The sequence below is a fragment of the Cherax quadricarinatus genome, chromosome 10 (genome assembly GCF_038502225.1).
Source record: "Cherax quadricarinatus isolate ZL_2023a chromosome 10, ASM3850222v1, whole genome shotgun sequence".
Taxonomy (NCBI): Eukaryota; Metazoa; Arthropoda; class Malacostraca; order Decapoda; family Parastacidae; genus Cherax; species Cherax quadricarinatus.
The window spans coordinates 35,633,948-35,656,609 of record NC_091301.1 but is presented as its reverse complement, the minus strand read 5'-3'; the positions used below and the strand labels follow the sequence as shown (position 1 = coordinate 35,656,609).

Genomic DNA, 22,662 nt, shown 5'->3' with positions numbered 1-22,662 from the left:
CCGACTCGTGTAAATATTGTCAACACTTAACACATCCATTATTCATTAGATTCGTTTCATGTTACTTTTTAATATCCTCGTTCAGGTATAATTTTTATCAGTTAATTCTCTAAGGAAGATAAATATTAGTTTCAGCGAACATTGCATTGTGAGAAAGACGAAGTCATATGGAAAAAGAGAAAATTCTTGGTGACGCAGACAATCCAGTCGACGCAACCTGTGGGAAGCGACCGCACTCCGCCATTTTTAAACCCCCAGTGGTAGTAGTGGTAGGGATTTAAACCTTACGAGTGTTGACCGTGAAGTACTGGAGAGCACCTAGGTGAGTGAGAGTGTAGTGTGTGTATGGCCTCCATCTCACGCTGACATCCTGCCTACTACCACCACACACAGTGGAAAGTTATCAGTGTTTCTCTGGATGCAACTTGACAAGTGCGATCATGAAAGTGTCACTGGGTTGACTCAGTGAGCAAAAAATAAGGCTAAACTTGCACAGAAAAGAAAAGTAACGGGTTCACCTATCGATAAGCCAAGCCACTGGCTTACCCTTCACTCGGGTATTATATATATAATGTTCTCTATCAAGCCATAGATGATTTTCGAAAACTTTTGGAAATAAGCCAAATTGTTTGACGTTGTGTTTATCCTAAATTAAATCTATATAGTTAATTACCAGTGACTTCCACAATATATATATATATATATATATATATATATATATATATATATATATATATATATATATATATATATATATATATATATATATTACTTCAGGAATTAATGTACAAACACTGTGTGAAGAATAAGTTATAATATTGTGACTGCAACAATTGATAAATAACAACCACTTTTGACAGTGGTCCAGGAGCTGCAGCAACCTCGTCTACAAGTTCCTCTCCACACTGTAAGTTAGTTGTCAGTCATCCATAAGTTTGTCAGTCATCCATAAGTTTGTCAGTCATCCATAAGTTTGTCAGTCATCCATAAGTTTGTCAGTCATCCATAAGTTTGTCAGTCATCCATAAGTTTGTCGGTCATCCATAAGTTTGTCAGTCATCCATAAGTTTGTCGGTCATCCATAAGTTTGTCGGTCATCCATAAGTTTGTCAGTCATCCATAAGTTTGTCAGTCATCCATAAGTTTGTCAGTCATCCATAAGTTTGTCGGTCATCCATAAGTTTGTCAGTCATCCATAAGTTTGTCAGTCATCCATAAGTTTGTCGGTCATCCATAAGTTTGTCGGTCATCCATAAGTTTGTCAGTCATCCATAAGTTTGTCGGTCATCCATAAGTTTGTCAGTCATCCATAAGTTTGTCGGTCATCCATAAGTTTGTCAGTCATCCATAAGTTTGTCAGTCATCCATAAGTTTGTCAGTCATCCATAAGTTTGTCAGTCATCCATAAGTTTGTCAGTCATCCATAAGTTTGTCAGTCATCCATAAGTTTGTCAGTCATCCATAAGTTTGTCAGTCATCCGTAAGTTTGTCGGTCATCCATAAGTTTGTCGGTCATCCATAAGTTTGTCGGTCATCCATAAGTTTGTCGGTCATCCATAAGTTTGTCGGTCATCCATAAGTTTGTCAGTCATCCATAAGTTTGTCAGTCATCCATAAGTTTGTCAGTCATCCATAAGTTTGTCAGTCATCCATAAGTTTGTCAGTCATCCATAAGTTTGTCAGTCATCCATAAGTTTGTCAGTCATCCATAAGTTTGTCAGTCATCCATAAGTTTGTCGGTCATCCATAAGTTTGTCAGTCATCCATAAGTTTGTCAGTGATCCATAAGTTTGTCAGTGATCCATAAGTTTGTCAGTCATCCATAAGTTTGTCAGTCATCCATAAGTTTGTCAATCAGTCATCCATAAGTTTGTCAGTCATCCATAAGTTTGTCAATCAGTCATCCATAAGTTTGTCAATCAGTCATCCATAAGTTTGTCAATCAGTCATCCATAAGTTTGTTAATCAGTCATCCATAAGTTTGTCAATCAGTCATCCATAAGTTTGTTAATCAGTCATCCATAAGTTTGTCAATCAGTCATCCATAAGTTGTCAATCAGTCATCCATAAGTTTGTCAATCAGTCATCCTTAAGTTTGTCAGTCATCCATATGTTTGTCGGTCATCTGTAAGTTTGTCAATCATCCATATGTTTGTCAGTCATCCATATGTTTGTCAGTCATCCATAAGTTTGTCAGTCATCCACAAGTTTGTCCATCAGTCATCCATAAGTTTGTCAATCAGTCATCCATTAGTTTACCAGTCATCCATAAGTTTGTCAGTCATCCATAAGTTTATCAATCAGTCATCCATTAGTTTACCAGTCATCCATAAGTTTGTCAGTCATCCATAAGTTTGCCAGTCATCCATAAGTTTGTCAATCAGTCATCCTTAAGTTTGTCAGTCATCCATATGTTTGTCGGTCATCTGTAAGTTTGTCAATCATCCATATGTTTGTCAGTCATCCATAAGTTTGTCAGTCATCCACAAGTTTGTCCATCAGTCATACATAAGTTTGTCAATCACCCATAGATTTGTCAATCATCCATAGATCTGTCAATCACCCTTAGATGAGAACATAAGAACATAAGAAAGAAGGAAACCTGCAGCAGGCCTACTGGCCCATGCGAGGCAGGTCCAAGTCTTCTACTGGCTTAAGCCAATGCACCCAACCTAGTCGGGTCAGGTCACGTTCACTTAAGGAAGGAACACGGCAACAGACCTAGTAGCACAAGCTAATCAGGTCCAACTCACTCCCACCTACACCCACTCATGTATTTATCTAACCTATTTTTAAAACTACACAACGTTTTAGCTCTATAACTGTACTCGGGAGTTTGTTCCACTCATCCACAACTATTACCAAACCAGTGTTTTCCTATATCCTTCCTGAATCTGAATTTTTCCAAATTAAAACCATTCCTGCGAGTCTTGTCTTGGCTAGATATTTTCAGCACGCTATTTACATCCTCTTTATTTATTCCTGTCTTCCATTTATACATCTCAATCATGCCCCCCATAATTCTATGCCTTTCTAGAGAGTGCAGATTCAGGGTCCTCAGTCTATCCTCGTAGGGAAGGTTTCTGATACATGTATCGAAATTATTTGGTGAACTGAAAGCGGGGTGTGAATTATAAACGTCTTCGGAGGCTTATTTGTTTATTGTTAATGTCGTGGTGGGTACACAGGCTTGTGTGTTGTGCCCATGGCCCGGGAGGGCCATCCCACGAGAGAGAGCTACTAGTAGGCCTACTGTCTTGCTGCCAGGCCACTGTGTGAGTGAGAGAGTGTGGGTCCAGCATCCCACAGACTTGGGCAGGCCCAGAGGGCAGCACTTTAGTGGCGCAAAATATGAACTGAGCTGGCAGACAGCATAGACTGTCTGTGCAGACAGTATAGGCTGTCTACATACACTCGGCCACCTACCATATGGTCGTCCCGACCATGTCTAGTGGTAAAAAAAACTCGGTCTCTCTCTCGTAGGAACAGGGCAGAGAACACAAAATAAAAACATATATATACATATGGACATGGAAAAAAAAAAACTTCCTACAGGGAGGGAAGAAAAAAACATGTGGGGTGTGCTGAACACCATGGTCATAGGCAGTGAGCATCGATGGGCATCACTGCACGCCTTCCTGAGTCTGGACAGATACTGCAACACAGGAGATATCGCTGCGGCTGAGCAGTGACGTAACAGGGTACGGTCTCCTCTGGAACGGTGAAGCAGTCATCATAGGAGTCGCTGCATGTTTTCACTCAACCTGGGGCACGACATCCTGGTGCCTTCGAGTGAAGCATCGACAAAACTCGGCAACTGGGCAGGACTTCTGGCAAGCGACTCAGGAGGACACTTCTCGACTGGTACTGTCGCTGGGCTGTCACTGCCGGCGAGCGTGGAGTGAGTCGTGGAGTGAGTTGTGGCAGAGATGACTGGGCGAAACATCTGGGAGTCGTAACATCATACACCAGACTGCAGTGAGTGAGCTAGCAGTCAAAGTGACATCTTCGTGCAGGCTGCTCACTGAAGCTTGACACGAGGCTGACACAGTGCCTGCCGACAGGGCTAACTGCAGCTTGACGAGTGTCATTCTCTCGGCAGTTGGAGTTACAGCAGAGGTTAGTCTAAGCGTCCCCAGACTTGTTTCTCTACATATAACTGCACTCTGAAGGTCTGGAGGTGAAGTGAAACAAATCTTGATGGGAATCATAGCAGGTACGATTCTGCAGAACATCACGAGCGACGAGCATAAGAGCTTTCTGTAGAAGAGGGCTCGGGCTCAGAGCTGACTGATAACAGCTGTCAAATGCACTGGTCACATGTGTGACTTAACACAGTGGTGCTACTCAGGTCTGGCCGCAGACCTCACTGGACACATGGAAACTAACACACCCGTGGTACATGCGGTACAACATGGCTTGAACTAGCAAATGATGCTTTTCTGTGCACAAAACTGACACTAAGCTATATACAAACATGTGAGAACACTGGCTGAGAGGAATTATTTAACACATGACATATATCTTCTCTCAATCTTCTCGACAATATTGAAATAATTACTAGAAAAACTCGATGTGACACGTGATGTCAGGCGTGATGTCGCAAGGTGATGTCAGCAGCACTGTGACATCAGCAGACATCTTGAGGTGATGTCAGGCAGACATCGTGATGTCATGAAGTCGGGCAGCATCGTCGGTGACGTCAATGTGAAGTGGGCAGCAGACCACAGCATGTGGCCTGGGACATCTGGTAACTCACGTGGCTTGTAGATCCACGTGACATCGCCCACACCCAACATGGCGTTGGGATCCACATGGCGTCGTGATCTACGTGGCATGCTGATCTGCGTGGCTTGCTGATCTACGTGGCATGCTGATCCACGTAGCTTCGAGTGGCCTTGGGCACTCTGATACACAGCTCTGGCAATGAATTCACATGGAAAACAGCAGAAAACACAACAGAGGGAGTGAGTAGTGGTGAGCGTATGGTAGTGTTGTGGCGAGGAGCATGGGTGAGTGTATAGCGAGGGAGCATCTGGCCACTTCCTCCTCTCAAACCCACAACACGGCGAAACGCACACTGGATGCAGAAATCACCACAAAACTCACCTCTGGCTTGCTGAAACAGCTGTGCTGAGCTGATCAACAACAGCAACATACAAGTGATGCTGAACACGTGACTTGAGAAACAGCATAGGACACTGTAGCATGGGGTCACTGGGACGCCAATTACAATTCTCGAAGAAATTCTGCAAATTTCAGCTGGATCCTGCTTGTACCTGTGTCTGGATGCTCAAACGTGCAGACACGACATCAGGATAACTCGTTGAGAGACGGATGCTTCTTGTATTGGGTGATAAAGTGAAGATGACTTCATCCCTCTTCTTTCCTCTCTCCGGGCAAACAACTGCTGCAACCACCGCTTCCCACCAATGTGAACCAAAATTAATGTGTAATATGGTAGCGGGGTTCAATGATACGTCTTTGGAGGCTTCTTTATTGTTAAGTCGTGGTGGGTACACAGGCTTGTGTGTTGTGCCCATGGCCCGGGAGGGCCATCCCACGAGAGAGAGCTACTAGTAGGCCTACTGTCTTGCTGCCAGGCCACTGTGTGAGTGAGAGAGTGTGGGCCCAGCATCCCACAGACTTGGACAGGCCCAGAGGGCAGCACTTTAGTGGCGCGAAATATGAACTGAGCTGGCAGACAACATAGACTGTCTGTGCAGACAGTATGTTGATCCCATGTCTACACATGGGATCAACTTAGTCATCCTCCTTTGTACGTTTTCCAGAGCATCTATAGCCATTCTGTAATACGGTAACCAAAACTGTGCAGCATAATTTAAATGAGGCCTAACCAAGGATATATAGAGCTAAAGAACAACCTGAGGACTTCTATTATTTATGCTTCTTGATATGAAGCCAAGGATTCTGTTAGCTTTATTGCGAACACTTATACACTGTTGTCTTGGTTTCAGATTACTGCTAACCAGAACTCCTAAATCTTTTTCACAATCCGTAATATTACGATCTACATTATTTAGTTTATATGTGGCATGGTTATTGTCCTGTCCAAAATTTAGAACTTTGCATTTGTCTATATTAAACTATGTCTGCCACTTCTCTAACCACTGCATCAGTCTACTCAAATCTTTCTGGAGTGCTCTAATGTCCTCGTCAGAATGAATTCGACTGCCTATTTTGATGTCATCGGCAAACTTGCTTATGTCGCTCTTTATGCCCTCACCTATGTCGTTTATGTAGATTGTGAACAACAGGGAGCCCACCACTGACCCCTGTGGAACACCGCTCGTGATGCGTCCCCACTCTGATTTCTCTCCATTTATGCAAACTCTCTGCTGCCTCTTTGACAACCATGTCTCTATCCAGGAAAAAAATTCTCCTCCTATGCCACATGCCTTAATTTTCCTCAATAGTCCCTGATGTGGGACCCTGTCGAAAGCCTTACTGAAGTCCATATACACAATATCATATTCATTACCATGATCTACCTCCTCAAATACCTTAGTGAAAACAGTTAATAAATTCGTAAGGCAGGAACGCCCCTTTGTAAAACCATGCTGAGATTCATTGATTAATTTATGCTTTTCAAGGTGGCTACGAACTGCCTCGGCAATTATTAATTCCATAAATTTTCCCACCCTGGAGGTTAGGCTTATTGGTCTATAGTTCGAAGCTAAAGACTTGTCATCTGCTTTGAAAATAGGTGTCACATTCGTCATTTCCACTTATCTGGCACAATGCCAGTTTGTAGTGATATGTTGAAAAGATTAGCCAAAGGTTTGCTAAGCTCCTCTTTACATTCCTTTAGAACCCTTGCATGCAGTTCATCAGGGCCTAGAGATTTGTTAGGGTTTAATTTATCTATATGACCTAGGACCATGTCACTTGTGACCCTAATCGTGCAACGTTTATTATCGTCCTGTTCTACATAATTTATTATTTCCGGAATATTGCTAGTATCTTCCTGTGTAAAAACTGAGAGGAACTATGTGTTAAAAATTCTACACATTTCCTTATCACTGTCCATGAGCTGACCCGAATAAATTTTGAGTGTACCTATCTTGTCCCTGATCTTACTTCTGTATATCTGAAAGAATCCTCTTGGATTCTCTTGCAACTTTAACCTCATATTCTCTTTTTGCTTTTCTTATTCCCTTTTTTATTTCTCTCTTCAACTGAGTATATTGATTTCTTAACTGCCCCTCTCCTCTTTTGATTGGTCTATATATGCCTCTCTTTTGACAATTAGATGTTTTAATCTATTGTTCATCCATTTAGGATCATGTTTGTTTGATCTGATTTCCCTATTTGGAACATAAGTTGTCTGAGCAGCTAGAACTATGCCCTGGAAAACGTCATATCAGCAGTCATCACCTATCTGACCCATAGTCAGGTCATTCCAGTTCAGCCCACCCAAGTAATTTTTCAGTCCTATGAAATTAGCCAAGCAGAAGTCAGGGACAGAGACTTGATTGTCATTATTAGGGTAATTCCATGATACATTAAAACCCAAGCTCATCATTAGCCTCAAGATTATTAATTAGTGTTTCCCTGCTGGCAAGAACCAAGTCAAGCAGGTTATTTCCTCTAGTTGGTTCTGTCACAAACTGTTTTCAAAAACAATCCTGAATCATATCAAGAAAGTCACCTGACTCTAAATTTCCTGTCAAATTGCTCCAGTCAATCTGTCTATAGTTGAAATCTCCTATTAGCACAACATTTTTGTATGTAGATGCCTTACAAATTTCGTCCCATAGAAGTTTACTGCACTCCCTGTCAAGATTTGGGGCCCTGTAAATCACACCCAAAATTAGTTTTTCACGGCCCTCGAGAAGCTGTAACCAGATTCAGTAGCTGACGCTTCTAATTTTATATTTTGTCTAACACAACAATTTAAATTGTCTCTGACATACATTGCTACTCCACCACCCTTCCTGTTGACCCTGTCAGTGTGGAATAATTTATAGCCTTGTATGTGATATTCAGAAGGCATCTAACTTTCAGATTGAGCCAGGTCTCTGTTATAGCAATAATATATATGTTTCCTTCACTTGCAATTAATTTTAGCTCATCTTATTACACTCCTGTTATTAATATAGTAAACCTTAAGGGAGTTAGTCCCTTGTGGCCCTCTGCTGTCTCCCTTTGTTTGCTGACCTGATCTATTGTCTTCATTTATAACTTCATGATGAATGTCTTTTATACATTTACTGTTTTCAACCCTGTTTCCCACACACACCCATACCTTTATCTTCTATCAGTTTAAAATCCTAGGCATTTCAGCAATGGCCCTCTCAATCGAGTTTGCAAGTGCTACCACCCCTGCCCCAGAGAGATGTACCCCATCCCTTGCGTACACATCATGTTTGCCATAAAAGTTGTTCCAGTTGTCAATGAATGGGATTGCAAGTTCCTTGCAGTATCTGTCTAGCCAGCAATTTACACCAATTGCCCTAGACAACCATTCATTGCCCACTCCCCTTCTAGGCAAGATGCTACATATGATTGGGACCCCTCCCTTAGACTTAATTAAATCTATAGCTGACCTGTATTTATCTAGCAGCTCGTCTCTCCTACCCTTTCCGATATCATTTCCACCAGCACTGAGACAGATAATGGGCTTGTTCCCATTACCTGACATGATATCCAACCTGTTGATTATGTCACCAACACCAGCTCCAGGGAAGCACACTCTATCTCTTACCTTCTTATTCCTATTACAGAAAGCACTGTCCATATATCTTACCTGCGAGTCACCAACCATAAGAATGTGCTTACCTCTATTAGCAGGGGCAGTAGTGCCCTTACCTTCACTGGCCACTGAAGTACATTCATCCTGAAGAACAGAGAAGCAATTTCCTACCTTCAAATCTTCACTCTTAACTTTCCTTATTTTGATGCTCCTCCCATTACTGGGAACCACTCACCTCTTGTAGCAGGTGCTGGACTGCACCTCACTGCTGGTAGCTGTTACTACCATCCCACCTATAGTCTCCTCGCAGCGAGTTACAGACTGCACCCCACTGTTAGAAGCCTCATTCCTCTCAACCACTCCAGCCACCTCACACTCCCAGACCCATTAAGGTGGACCTTCAGCCTCCTAATCTCCTCCTGGAGAAGCAGGACTTCCTCCTTCAACAACCCAACCTCAGATCTCAAAACCGTGCAAAAGCAAGCCATGGCTTTGTAACCGTCCACACTAATCCCCAAAGCAAAAGAATGCTTTACTTTAAAAAAAAAGAAGTTAAAAATTGCACTAAGAGTGAATTTGTTCAATGAAATATGAACAATATGAATAAAAATAAAGGACATAAAATACAAAACAGAGAAAAGTTAACACTTACAATAAGGAAGGAGCACACCATGAATAAGCACAAAACTATGAAAATTTTCTTGAAATAAGGTCTTGTGTTGACCAAAAATGGAAATAAATGTCACTATTATCTGTGGAGACAGAACAAATTAGACACTGGCTAAAGAACAAGAATTAGCACAAAAGAATGTTCAACACACAGTAAAATGGGAAATGAATTAATACAAAATCAGAAAGAATACAAAAGGAAATGCTGAGAAAAGTAAATGAGGCACCACGCTGGGTTGTGTTGCCGAACATAAGATAATTCACTGAAATACTTCACTGCATGAATTACTGGGTAAGGAACACAGTACTGTCAACACAAGAAACACAGTACTGTCAACACAAGATAATTGTGTAAACACAAGTTTATACTGCTTATATAGTGCACACAAGTAGTGTAGATTACCTCTCAGGCATCCCTACCTCTCAGGCATCCCTTCTACAGAGCGGTCTCCTCCTCTCAGGCATCCCTACCTCTCAGGCATCCCTACCTCTCAGGCATCCCTTCTACAGAGCGGTCTCCTCCTCTCAGGCATCCCTACCTCTCAGGCATCCCTACCTCTCAGGCATCCCTTCTACAGAGCAGTCTCCTCCTCTCAGGCATCCCTACCTCTCAGGCATCCCTTCTACAGAGCGGTCTCCTCCTCTCAGGCATCCCTACCTCTCAGGCATCCCTTCTAAAGAGCGGTCTCCTCCTCTCAGGCATCCCTACCTCTCAGGCATCCCTTCTACAGAGCGGTCTCCTCCTCTCAGGCATCCCTAATTCTCAGGCATCCCTACCTCTCAGGTATCCCTACCTCTCAGGCATCCCTTCTACAGAGCAGTCTCCTCCTCTCAGGCATCCCTACCTCTCAGGCATCCCTTCTACAGAGCGGTCTCCTCCTCTCAGGCATCCCTACCTCTCAGGCATCCCTTCTACAGAGCGGTCTCCTCCTCTCAGGCATCCCTAACTCTCAGGCATCCCTTCTACAGAGCGGTCTCCTCCTCTCAGGCATCCCTACCTCTCAGGCATCCCTACCTCTCAGGCATCCCTTCTACAGAGCGGTCTCCTCCTCTCAGGCATCCCTACCTCTCAGGCATCCCTTCTACAGAGCGGTCTCCTCCTCTCAGGCATCCCTACCTCTCAGGCATCCCTTCTACAGAGCGGTCTCCTCCTCTCACGCATCCCTACCTCTCAGGCATCCCTTCTACAGAGCGGTCTCCTCCTCTCAGGCATCCCTACCTCTCAGGCATCCCTACCTCTCAGGCATCCCTACCTCTCAGGCATCCCTACCTCTCAAGCATCCCTTCTACAGAGCGGTCTCCTCCTCTCAGGCATCCCTACCTCTCAGGCATCCCTTCTACAGAGCGGTCTCCTCCTCTCAGGCATCCCTACCTCTCAGGCATCCCTTCTACAGAGCGGTCTCCTCCTCTCAGGCATCCCTACCTCTCAGGCATCCCTACCTCTCAGGCATCCCTACCTCTCAGGCATCCCTTCTACAGAGCGGTCTCCTCCTCTCAGGCATCCCTACCTCTCAGGCATCCCTACCTCTCAGGCATCCCTTCTACAGAGCGGTCTCCTCCTCTCAGGCATCCCTACCTCTCAGGTATCCCTACCTCTCAGGCATCCCTTCTACAGAGCGGTCTCCTCCTCTCAGGCATCCCTTCTACAGAGCGGTCTCCTCCTCTCAGGCATCCCTACCTCTCAGGCATCCCTACCTCTCAGGCATCCCTACCTCTCAGGCATCCCTTCTACAGAGCGGTCTCCTCCTCTCAGGCATCCCTACCTCTCAGGCATCCCTACCTCTCAGGCATCCCTACCTCTCAGGCATCCCTTCTACAGAGCAGTCTCCTCCTCTCAGGCATCCCTACCTCTCAGGCATCCCTTCTACAGAGCGGTCTCCTCCTCTCAGGCATCCCTACCTCTCAGGCATCCCTTCTAAAGAGCGGTCTCCTCCTCTCAGGCATCCCTACCTCTCAGGCATCCCTTCTACAGAGCGGTCTCCTCCTCTCAGGCATCCCTAATTCTCAGGCATCCCTACCTCTCAGGTATCCCTACCTCTCAGGCATCCCTTCTACAGAGCAGTCTCCTCCTCTCAGGCATCCCTACCTCTCAGGCATCCCTTCTACAGAGCGGTCTCCTCCTCTCAGGCATCCCTACCTCTCAGGCATCCCTTCTACAGAGCGGTCTCCTCCTCTCAGGCATCCCTACCTCTCAGGCATCCCTTCTACAGAGCGGTCTCCTCCTCTCAGGCATCCCTACCTCTCAGGCATCCCTACCTCTCAGGCATCCCTTCTACAGAGCGGTCTCCTCCTCTCAGGCATCCCTACCTCTCAGGCATCCCTTCTACAGAGCGGTCTCCTCCTCTCAGGCATCCCTACCTCTCAGGCATCCCTTCTACAGAGCGGTCTCCTCCTCTCAGGCATCCCTACCTCTCAGGCATCCCTTCTACAGAGCGGTCTCCTACCTCTCAGGCATCCCTACCTCTCAGGCATCCCTACCTCTCAGGCATCCCTACCTCTCAGGCATCCCTACCTCTCAGGCATCCCTACCTCTCAGGCATCCCTTCTACAGAGCGGTCTCCTCCTCTCAGGCATCCCTACCTCTCAGGCATCCCTTCTACAGAGCGGTCTCCTCCTCTCAGGCATCCCTACCTCTCAGGCATCCCTACCTCTCAGGCATCCCTTCTACAGAGCGGTCTCCTCCTCTCAGGCATCCCTACCTCTCAGGTATCAGTACCTCTCAGGCATCCCTTCTACAGAGCGGTCTCCTCCTCTCAGGCATCCCTTCTACAGAGCGGTCTCCTCCTCTCAGGCATCCCTACCTCTCAGGCATCCCTACCTCTCAGGCATCCCTACCTCTCAGGCATCCCTTCTACAGAGCGGTCTCCTCCTCTCAGGCATCCCTACCTCTCAGGCATCCCTACCTCTCAGGCATCCCTTCTACAGAGCGGTCTCCTTCTCTCAGGCATCCCTACCTCTCAGGCATCCCTACCTCTCAGGCATCCCTACCTCTCAGGCATCCCTTCTACAGAGCGGTCTCCTCCTCTCAGGCATCCCTACCTCTCAGGTATCCCTACCTCTCAGGCATCCCTTCTACAGAGCGGTCTCCTCCTCTCAGGCATCCCTACCTCTCAGGCATCCCTACCTCTCAGGCATCCCTACCTCTCAGGCATCCCTACCTCTCAGGCATCCCTACCTCTCAGGCATCCCTTCTACAGAGCGGTCTCCTCCTCTCAGGCATCCCTACCTCTCAGGCATCCCTACCTCTCAGGCATCCCTTCTACAGAGCGGTCTCCTCCTCTCAGGCATCCCTACCTCTCAGGCATCCCTACATCTCAGGCATCCCTACCTCTCAGGCATCCCTACCTATCAGGTATCCCTACCTCTCAGGCATCCCTACCTATCAGGCATCCCTACCTCTCAGGCATCCCTACCTATCAGGCATCCCTACCTCTCATGCATCCCTACCTATCAGGCATCCCTACCTCTCAGGCATCCCTACCTATCAGGCATCCTTACCTCTCAGGCATCCTTACCTCTCAGGCATCCCTACCTCTCAGGCATCCCTACCTCTCAGGCATCCCTACCTCTCAGGCATCCCTACCTATCAGGCATCCCTACCTCTCAGGCATCCCTACCTCTCAGGCATCCCTACCTCTCAGGCATCCCTACCTCTCAGGCATCCCTACCTCTCAGGCATCCCTACCGCTCAGGCATCCCTACCTCTCAGGCATCCCTTCTACAGAGCGGTCTCCTTTTCACACCTATCTGCTAATGACCTTGACCTCCCCCTCGAGACCACCTCCCCCTCGAGACCACCTCCCCCTCGAGACCACCGCCCCCTCGAGACCACCTCCCCCTCGAGACCACCTCGCCCCCCACCCGCGCCCCCCCCCGACCCCCGCCCACGACCCCCGCCCACGACCCCCGCCCACGTCCCCCCCCCGCGCCCCCCCGCGCCCCCCCCGCCCGTCGCACCAACCCACCGGCCCCGCCGCACCCTCGCGCCCCGCCCGCGCCCCTCGCGCCCCTCACGCCCCGCCCGCGCCTTCTGATGCGCCTTCTGCAGCGTCGTCCGGATCGCCCCCGCGCCCCGAATTTTTTTCCGATTTTTTTCGATTTTTTTTCGAATTTCATTTTCTTATGATCTCCTTGGATCAAGTTTTTGGATACCCCCCCTCTGGGTATAAGCATTCAAAATGAACTCCCACTTCAACCCCATTTTTTTTTCTCGATATCAAAATAATACAAAGACTCTACTTCCTTGGATCAAGTTTTCTCGTTAATACAAAGACTTCATCTCCTCAGATCAAGTTTTTTGGATTCCCCCCTATGGGGTTTCGAAATTCTTATGATCTCCTTGGATCAAGGTTTTCTCCTCCATCTCCTTGGATCGAGTTTTTTGGATTCCCCCCTCTCAGGGTAAGCATTCAAATGAACTCCTCCTATGAGGCATGGTACTTTCTCTTACTACAGGTCTAAACAAGTGTGACGTCAGTATTCCTCTCATTAATGTTAAATGAACTAAAAAGTGTGTTTACTCGGCGGTCAGTGACGTCACGTGATGACCTCACACATACAGGCTGAATCTTGTCGACTTCCCCCTATGTCAATGACGTCATGTGATGACCCCGCACACAGGCTGAATCTTGTCGACTTCCCCCCCTACACATTTCATATACAACATAGGGAAAACATTTTCACTCTTAACCCAGGTTAATCCAAATAATTTCACATTTTTTTCGTTAATACCCACAACAATCCACAATTTCTTTACAACACAAGTCTAGACATTTTTCTCGTTTTAACTATTTCATCTCAGGTCACTCCCCACGAAGTAACCTTCTCTCTCTCCTCCTCCCCACACTCCCGAACCCTCACACTCCAACCAACACCTCACAATTTTCACTCATAACCCCCAATTTTTCTCGTTTTAACTATTTCATCAGAAAGTCACCACAACACTTATAACCACTTTTTGATAAATTCACTAGTCACAATTTTACATATTACGAAGTTAATACGCACACACACCTCACTTTACTTTGAACTCCTTCAAAACACTCTCATAAATCATTTGAATACTCACAAAAATACCTTTGAACATTTCCAAACAACACTGAAACACTTCCAAGACAACATTTTCAATACTCCCAAATAAGATTTGACAGCTCTAATTTATCTGCACTTACACATTTCATTAAATTACAACTCATCCCCCCAAACTCCTCCCTCAGGCTCCAGACTTCACAACATTATCACAAAAACTAACTCAAACACTTTACTTTGAACATCACCAAAAAACACCATCAATTGCCTTTAAATACTCCAAAAACATCATTCGAACACCCCCAAAATCACCTCTGAATACTCTCAGAACACCTTCATAAGTACTCTTGCACATCATTTGAACACCTTCAAAAACACCTTTGAACATTTCCAAACAACACTGAAACACTTCCAAAACACCATTTGAGTACTCCCAAATACACCACTGAATACTACTAAAACACCACTGAATACACTCAAAACACCACCAAAATCACCATAAACTAAGATTAACATCCACATCCCACAACACCCACAACACCCACAACACCCACACCCCACAATTTTTTTTCTCGTTTTAACTAATTTCATCAGAAAAAGGCACAACAACAACCCACTTATAACATCTTCGGTATCTCTAGTTCGACAACAACACCCACATCCCACAACACCCACATCACCCACACCCCACAACACACACAACCCACATCACCCACACCCCACAACACACACAACCCACCCACATCACCCACACCCCACAATTTTTTTTTTCTCGTTTTAACTAATTTCATCAGAAAGTCACAACAACAACAACCCACAACTTATAATCACACCTTTGAATAACCTCAAAACGCCATTTGAGTACTCCCAAATACACCACTGAATACTACTAAAACACCACTGAATACACTCAAAACACCACCAAAATCACCATAAACTAAGATCAACACCCACATCCCACAACACCCCACAACCCACAACACCCACATCCCACATCACCCACAACCCACATCACCAACAACCCACAATTTTTTCTCGTTTTAACAAATTTCATCAGAAAAAGTCACAAAAACAACCCACTTATATCATCTTTTTTGGTATCTCTAGTTCGACTACATTACCCACAACCCTCATCAATTACCAATTTATTCACAATTTTTTCCCCCTTCTTTTTACTGAATCTTAAATGTAATACACATTTCCTCTTTACATTACTAAAATTCTAATAAAATCCTCTCCATACCCAGGTCCTTGTATCCACATAAATTGATATTATACTCGCATCAACTAATCTCACTACCCAACTATTGCGACATGTTTCAACACCCTCCATTCTTTTCCAATATATCATAACTTTTCAATTCTATAATTTCTTTTTAAAATATTCACACATTATCTTTATTTTCAGTAAAATCCCCCATATTTCATTAAATTTCTAATACAACCCTCCCCATACCCCTCTCCATCTCACCCGCATTTCTTCACATCCACTCATCCATCTCCCAACACACCTCTTCTGAACACACACAAAAATCACATTTCACATCCACAAATGCATCTCATCACCCATCTCAAATCCACTAAAATCACTGTAACCAAGATATTCACAAAACTCTATGACCACCTAACACACACACGCGGGTGGGGGGCGAGGTGGTCTCGAGGGCGAGGTGGTCTCGATGGCGAGGTGGTCTCGAGGGGGAGGTGGTCTCGAGGGCGAGGTTAAGGTCATTAGCACATAGGTGTGAAAAGGAGACCGCTCTGTAGAAGGGATGCCTGAGAGGTAGGGATGCCTGAGAGGAGACCGCTCTGTAGAAGGGATGCCTGAGAGGTAGGGATGCCTGAGAGGAGACCGCTCTGTAGAAGGGATGCCTGAGAGGTAGGGATGCCTGAGAGGAGACCGCTCTGTAGAAGGGATGCCTGAGAAGAAATCTACACTACTCACACAACAGGGAAAATGAACAAGTACTTACTTCAAGAATATAAAAAAAGGAACACAACACAACAGACATAAAAATAAAGCACAAAAATTTAACACTGAAGAAAGAATATATTGCAAACAGAATGTAATGAACACTGAGTTTCATCAAAAGTCACTGAATGTCACTGAGAAATCACTGAACAAGAAATGTCACTAAGAAATCACTGAACAAAGAAATGTCTCACTCACAAATGTTTTTATACGTTGATGGTGGAGGTGGTGGTGGTGGTGGTGGTGGTGGTGGTGGTGGTTGAGTCTCGTGGGCTGGCAGCAATCTCCAATCGGCGATTTCTCGAAGTATTCACGCTTACATCGACAATAGACACACAGGAGGCTTTTACATTGGCGCTCAGGGATGAAGGAACAATCTTGTGTCTTGACCCCCTATACAGTCCATCAAATAAGGTACTAGGCCCCAATATAAGGGTGAAAAACATTAGTGGTGGGTAGTTGTGGGTGAAGGCAGCGCTGGGACACTGCTTGGTGGCCTAGGCCAACTGGAAAAGTGGTGTAACCCATGCGCTCTGGGTACACCCACACTTGGCATGAAAATATTCTATGCCAGGCTGGCTTAAAACACACCACAAAATACCACAACACAACAGGGATGGTATAAGCACTCAGGATAGCTTGGAACTGGGAGCACAAAGCGATGGTGAAGGCTGGAACTCGTGTGGCTTGCTTGAGTACTGGGTTTAGTCACCTTAGGTAGTTGGTGGCTTAAGCACTTCACACAGGCTGGCTTGAGAACTTGTAACGATGAGCACAGCAGGGTGGAAAGCTGGCTACCAGGTTAGGCTAGGACTGGGTCAGGCTGGGTGGCTTAGAGCTTGACACTCCCCACAGACTGGCTTGGCGGCTTAGCTTAATTTGTAAACCCTGGTCAACCCCTCGGAAGTAATGCAGATAAGCAGATAAAACACTAAGACAGACCAGGAAGCAGTGGTGGGTGGCTGTCTTGGTACGTGAAGCTTCACTCGGCTGGGCAGACCACCATGCGATCATCACACACAATGTCCATCGGCTGACAGAAGTTAATCTTCAAACATCTGCATAAATATCAAATTTATGCGCTCACGGCCACCACCATTTGTTGAGAGGGTTCGTGGAGATATGATGGTTGGAGATAAGCACATTTGTTGGGTGGTAACACTTATATTAGCAGAGTGTGAGAGGGAAGCCCAGCCTGCCTGTAACTGACTGTAGATCTATCCTTGGACTGTCAATCATCCATAGATCTGTCAATCATCCATAGATTTCCCTTATGGACTTAACTTCTAATATTCATATTTACGTGAACGGTTTAGTCTCTTTGCAATTGTACGACCTACGATGTCTCTCAAATTTCTTAATATGTTAGTAAGTATGAGAGCTGTGTTAAGTTTACCTCAGTCATCCCTGAACTGTGCGTACCAGGCCTCCCCTGCCAGGCCTCCCCTGCCAGGCTTCCCCTGCCAGGCCTCCTCTGCCAGGCCTCCCCTGCCAGGACTCCCCTGCCAGGTCTTCCCTGCCAGGCTTCCTTTGCCAGGCCTCCCCTGCCAGGCTTCCCCCGCAAGGCCTCCCCTGCCAGGCTTCCCCTGCCAGGCCTCCTCTGCCAGGCCTCCCCTGCCAGGACTCCCCTGCCAGGTCTTCCCTGCCAGGCTTCCTTTGCCAGGCCTCCCCTGCCAGGCTTCCCCCGCAAGGCCTCCCCTGCCAGGCCTCCCCTGCCAGGACTCCCCTGCCAGGCCTTCCCTGCCAGGCCTTCCCTGCCAGGCCTCCTCTGCCAGGCCTCCCCTGCCAGGCCTCCCCTGCCAGGCCTCCCCTGCCAGGCCTCCCCTGCCAGGCCTCCCCTGCCAGGCCTCCCCTGCCAGGCCTCCGCTGCCAGGCCTCCTCTGCCAGGCCTCCCCTGCCAGGCCTCCCCTGCCAGGCCTCCCCTGCCAGGCCTCCCCTGCCAGGCCTCCCCTGCCAGGCCTCCCCTGCCAGGCCTCCCCTGCCAGGCCTCCGCTGCCTCGGTAACCACAAGATAACATGTGTTACTCTCTTCAACACTAGCTTAGTGAACGTTCAGTAAACACAAGGTAACGTGTGCTGCTGTCTTCAACACTAGCTTAGTGAACGTTCAGTAAACACAAGGTAACGTGTGCTGCTGTCTTCAACACTAGCTTAGTGAACGTTCAGTAAACACAAGGTAACGTGTGCTGCTGTCTTCAACACTAGCTTAGTGAACGTTCAGTAAACACAAGGTAACGTGTGCTGCTGTCTTCAACACTAGCTTAGTGAACGTTCAGTAAACACAAGGTAACGTGTGCTGCTGTCTTCAACACTAGCTTAGTGAACGTTCAGTAAACACAAGGTAACGTGTGCTGCTGTCTTCAACACTAGCTTAGTGAACGTTCAGTAAACACAAGGTAACGTGTGCTGCTGTCTTCAACACTAGCTTAGTGAACGTTCAGTAAACACAAGGTAACGTGTGCTGCTGTCTTCAACACTAGCTTAGTGAACGTTCAGTAAACACAAGGTAACGTGTGCTGCTGTCTTCAACACTGGCATAGTGAACGTTCAGTAAACACAAGGTAACGTGTGCTGCTGTCTTCAACACTAGCTTAGTGAACGTTCAGTAAACACAAGGTAACGTGTGCTGCTGTCTTCAACACTAGCTTAGTGAACGTTCAGTAAACACAAGGTAACGTGTGCTGCTGTCTTCAACACTAGCTTAGTGAACGTTCAGTAAACACAAGGTAACGTGTGCTGCTGTCTTCAACACTAGCTTAGTGAACGTTCAGTAAACACAAGGTAACGTGTGCTGCTGTCTTCAACACTAGCTTAGTGAACGTTCAGTAAACACAAGGTAACGTGTGCTGCTGTCTTCAACACTAGCTTAGTGAACGTTCAGTAAACACAAGGTAACGTGTGCTGCTGTCTTCAACACTAGCTTAGTGAACGTTCAGTAAACACAAGGTAACGTGTGCTGCTGTCTTCAACACTAGCTTAGTGAACGTTCAGTAAACACAAGGTAACGTGTGCTGCTGTCTTCAACACTAGCTTAGTGAACGTTCAGTAAACACAAGGTAACGTGTGCTGCTGTCTTCAACACTAGCTTAGTGAACGTTCAGTAAACACAAGGTAACGTGTGCTGCTGTCTTCAACACTGGCATAGTGAACGTTCAGTAAACACAAGGTAACGTGTGCTGCTGTCTTCAACACTAGCTTAGTGAACGTTCAGTAAACACAAGGTAACGTGTGCTGCTGTCTTCAACACTAGCTTAGTGAACGTTCAGTAAACACAAGGTAACGTGTGCTGCTGTCTTCAACACTAGCTTAGTGAACGTTCAGTAAACACAAGGTAACGTGTGCTGCTGTCTTCAACACTGTAGTGAACGTTCAGTAAACACAAGGTAACGTGTGCTGCTGTCTTCAACACTGGCATAGTGAACGTTCAGTAAACACAAGGTAACGTGTGCTGCTGTCTTCAACACTGGCATAGTGAACGTTCAGTAAACACAAGGTAACGTGTGCTGCTGTCTTCAACACTAGCTTAGTGAACGTTCAGTAAACACAAGGTAACGTGTGCTGCTGTCTTCAACACTGGCATAGTGAACGTTCAGTAAACACAAGGTAACGTGTGCTGCTGTCTTCAACACTAGCTTAGTGAACGTTCAGTAAACACAAGGTAACGTGTGCTGCTGTCTTCAACACTGGCATAGTGAACGTTCAGTAAACACAAGGTAACGTGTGCTGCTGTCTTCAACACTAGCTTAGTGAACGTTCAGTAAACACAAGGTAACGTGTGCTGCTGTCTTCAACACTAGCTTAGTGAACGTTCAGTAAACACAAGGTAACGTGTGCTGCTGTCTTCAACACTAGCTTAGTGAACGTTCAGTAAACACAAGGTAACGTGTGCTGCTGTCTTCAACACTAGCTTAGTGAACGTTCAGTAAACACAAGGTAACGTGTGCTGCTGTCTTCAACACTAGCTTAGTGAACGTTCAGTAAACACAAGGTAACGTGTGCTGCTGTCTTCAACACTAGCTTAGTGAACGTTCAGTAAACACAAGGTAACGTGTGCTGCTGTCTTCAACACTAGCTTAGTGAACGTTCAGTAAACACAAGGTAACGTGTGCTGCTGTCTTCAACACTAGCTTAGTGAACGTTCAGTAAACACAAGGTAACGTGTGCTGCTGTCTTCAACACTAGCTTAGTGAACGTTCAGTAAACACAAGGTAACGTGTGCTGCTGTCTTCAACACTAGCTTAGTGAACGTTCAGTAAACACAAGGTAACGTGTGCTGCTGTCTTCAACACTAGCTTAGTGAACGTTCAGTAAACACAAGGTAACGTGTGCTGCTGTCTTCAACACTAGCTTAGTGAACGTTCAGTAAACACAAGGTAACGTGTGCTGCTGTCTTCAACACTAGCTTAGTGAACGTTCAGTAAACACAAGGTAACGTGTGCTGCTGTCTTCAACACTAGCTTAGTGAACGTTCAGTAAACACAAGGTAACGTGTGCTGCTGTCTTCAACACTAGCTTAGTGAACGTTCAGTAAACACAAGGTAACGTGTGCTGCTGTCTTCAACACTAGCTTAGTGAACGTTCAGTAAACACAAGGTAACGTGTGCTGCTGTCTTCAACACTAGCTTAGTGAACGTTCAGTAAACACAAGGTAACGTGTGCTGCTGTCTTCAACACTAGCTTAGTGAACGTTCAGTAAACACAAGGTAACGTGTGCTGCTGTCTTCAACACTAGCTTAGTGAACGTTCAGTAAACACAAGGTAACGTGTGCTGCTGTCTTCAACACTAGCTTAGTGAACGTTCAGTAAACACAAGGTAACGTGTGCTGCTGTCTTCAACACTGGCATAGTGAACGTTCAGTAAACACAAGGTAACGTGTGCTGCTGTCTTCAACACTAGCATAGTGAACGTTCAGTAAACACAAGGTAACGTGTGCTGCTGTCTTCAACACTGGCATAGTGAACGTTCAGTAAACACAAGGTAACGTGTGCTGCTGTCTTCAACACTAGCTTAGTGAACGTTCAGTAAACACAAGGTAACGTGTGCTGCTGTCTTCAACACTGGCATAGTGAACGTTCAGTAAACACAAGGTAACGTGTGCTGCTGTCTTCAACACTGGCATAGTGAACGTTCAGTAAACACAAGGTAACGTGTGCTGCTGTCTTCAACACTAGCTTAGTGAACGTTCAGTAAACACAAGGTAACGTGTGCTGCTGTCTTCAACACTGGCATAGTGAACGTTCAGTAAACACAAGGTAACGTGTGCTGCTGTCTTCAACACTGGCATAGTGAACGTTCAGTAAACACAAGGTAACGTGTGCTGCTGTCTTCAACACTGGCATAGTGAACGTTCAGTAAACACAAGGTAACGTGTGCTGCTGTCTTCAACACTAGCTTAGTGAACGTTCAGTAAACACAAGGTAACGTGTGCTGCTGTCTTCAACACTAGCTTAGTGAACGTTCAGTAAACACAAGGTAACGTGTGCTGCTGTCTTCAACACTAGCTTAGTGAACGTTCAGTAAACACAAGGTAACGTGTGCTGCTGTCTTCAACACTAGCTTAGTGAACGTTCAGTAAACACAAGGTAACGTGTGCTGCTGTCTTCAACACTAGCTTAGTGAACGTTCAGTAAACACAAGGTAACGTGTGCTGCTGTCTTCAACACTAGCTTAGTGAACGTTCAGTAAACACAAGGTAACGTGTGCTGCTGTCTTCAACACTAGCTTAGTGAACGTTCAGTAAACACAAGGTAACGTGTGCTGCTGTCTTCAACACTGGCATAGTGAACGTTCAGTAAACACAAGGTAACGTGTGCTGCTGTCTTCAACACTAGCTTAGTGAACGTTCAGTAAACACAAGGTAACGTGTGCTGCTGTCTTCAACACTGGCATAGTGAACGTTCAGTAAACACAAGGTAACGTGTGCTGCTGTCTTCAACACTAGCTTAGTGAACGTTCATCGTTCTCCAACAGTTTATTGCTGGTGTAAATATTAATATTTAGGGCGTGAACGGAGACGAGCGTATGTGGGCGTCGGTGGTAGGGGCGTTGGGCGTTGATGGTTTGAGGCGTCGCAGGAGTCCATTGTCGAGGGAGTTATGCAGTCGGTTGTTGTGGGTGTTAGATTGTCGATCGCTGTGGGTGTTAGGGGGTCGGTCGTTGTGGGTGTTAAGTGATCGGTCGTTGTGGGTGTTAGGTGGTGAGTCGTTGTGGGTGTTAGATGGTCGGTCGTTGTGGGTGTTAGGTGGTCGGTCGTTGTGGGTTTTAGGTGGTCGGTCG

The 22,662-nt window shown here is 46.1% G+C and overlaps 1 protein-coding gene across 5 annotated transcripts in view; it reads left to right on the top strand.

Annotated features, from left to right (window-relative positions):
* The first annotated feature begins 206 nt into the window (after positions 1 to 206).
* LOC128688073 (uncharacterized) overlaps positions 207 to 22,662 on the top strand; it is a 209,817-nt gene continuing 187,361 nt past the window's right edge. For 3 of the 5 annotated variants that reach the window (XM_053775801.2, XM_053775799.2, XM_053775803.2), the window contains exons 1-2: positions 225 to 322; positions 778 to 907. The gene's annotated coding sequence lies outside the window, so the exon portion shown is untranslated. Of the gene's footprint in view, positions 323 to 777; positions 908 to 22,662 lie in introns of all 5 variants that reach the window. The other 2 variants (XM_053775805.2, XM_053775802.2) reach the window with 2 other exon arrangements.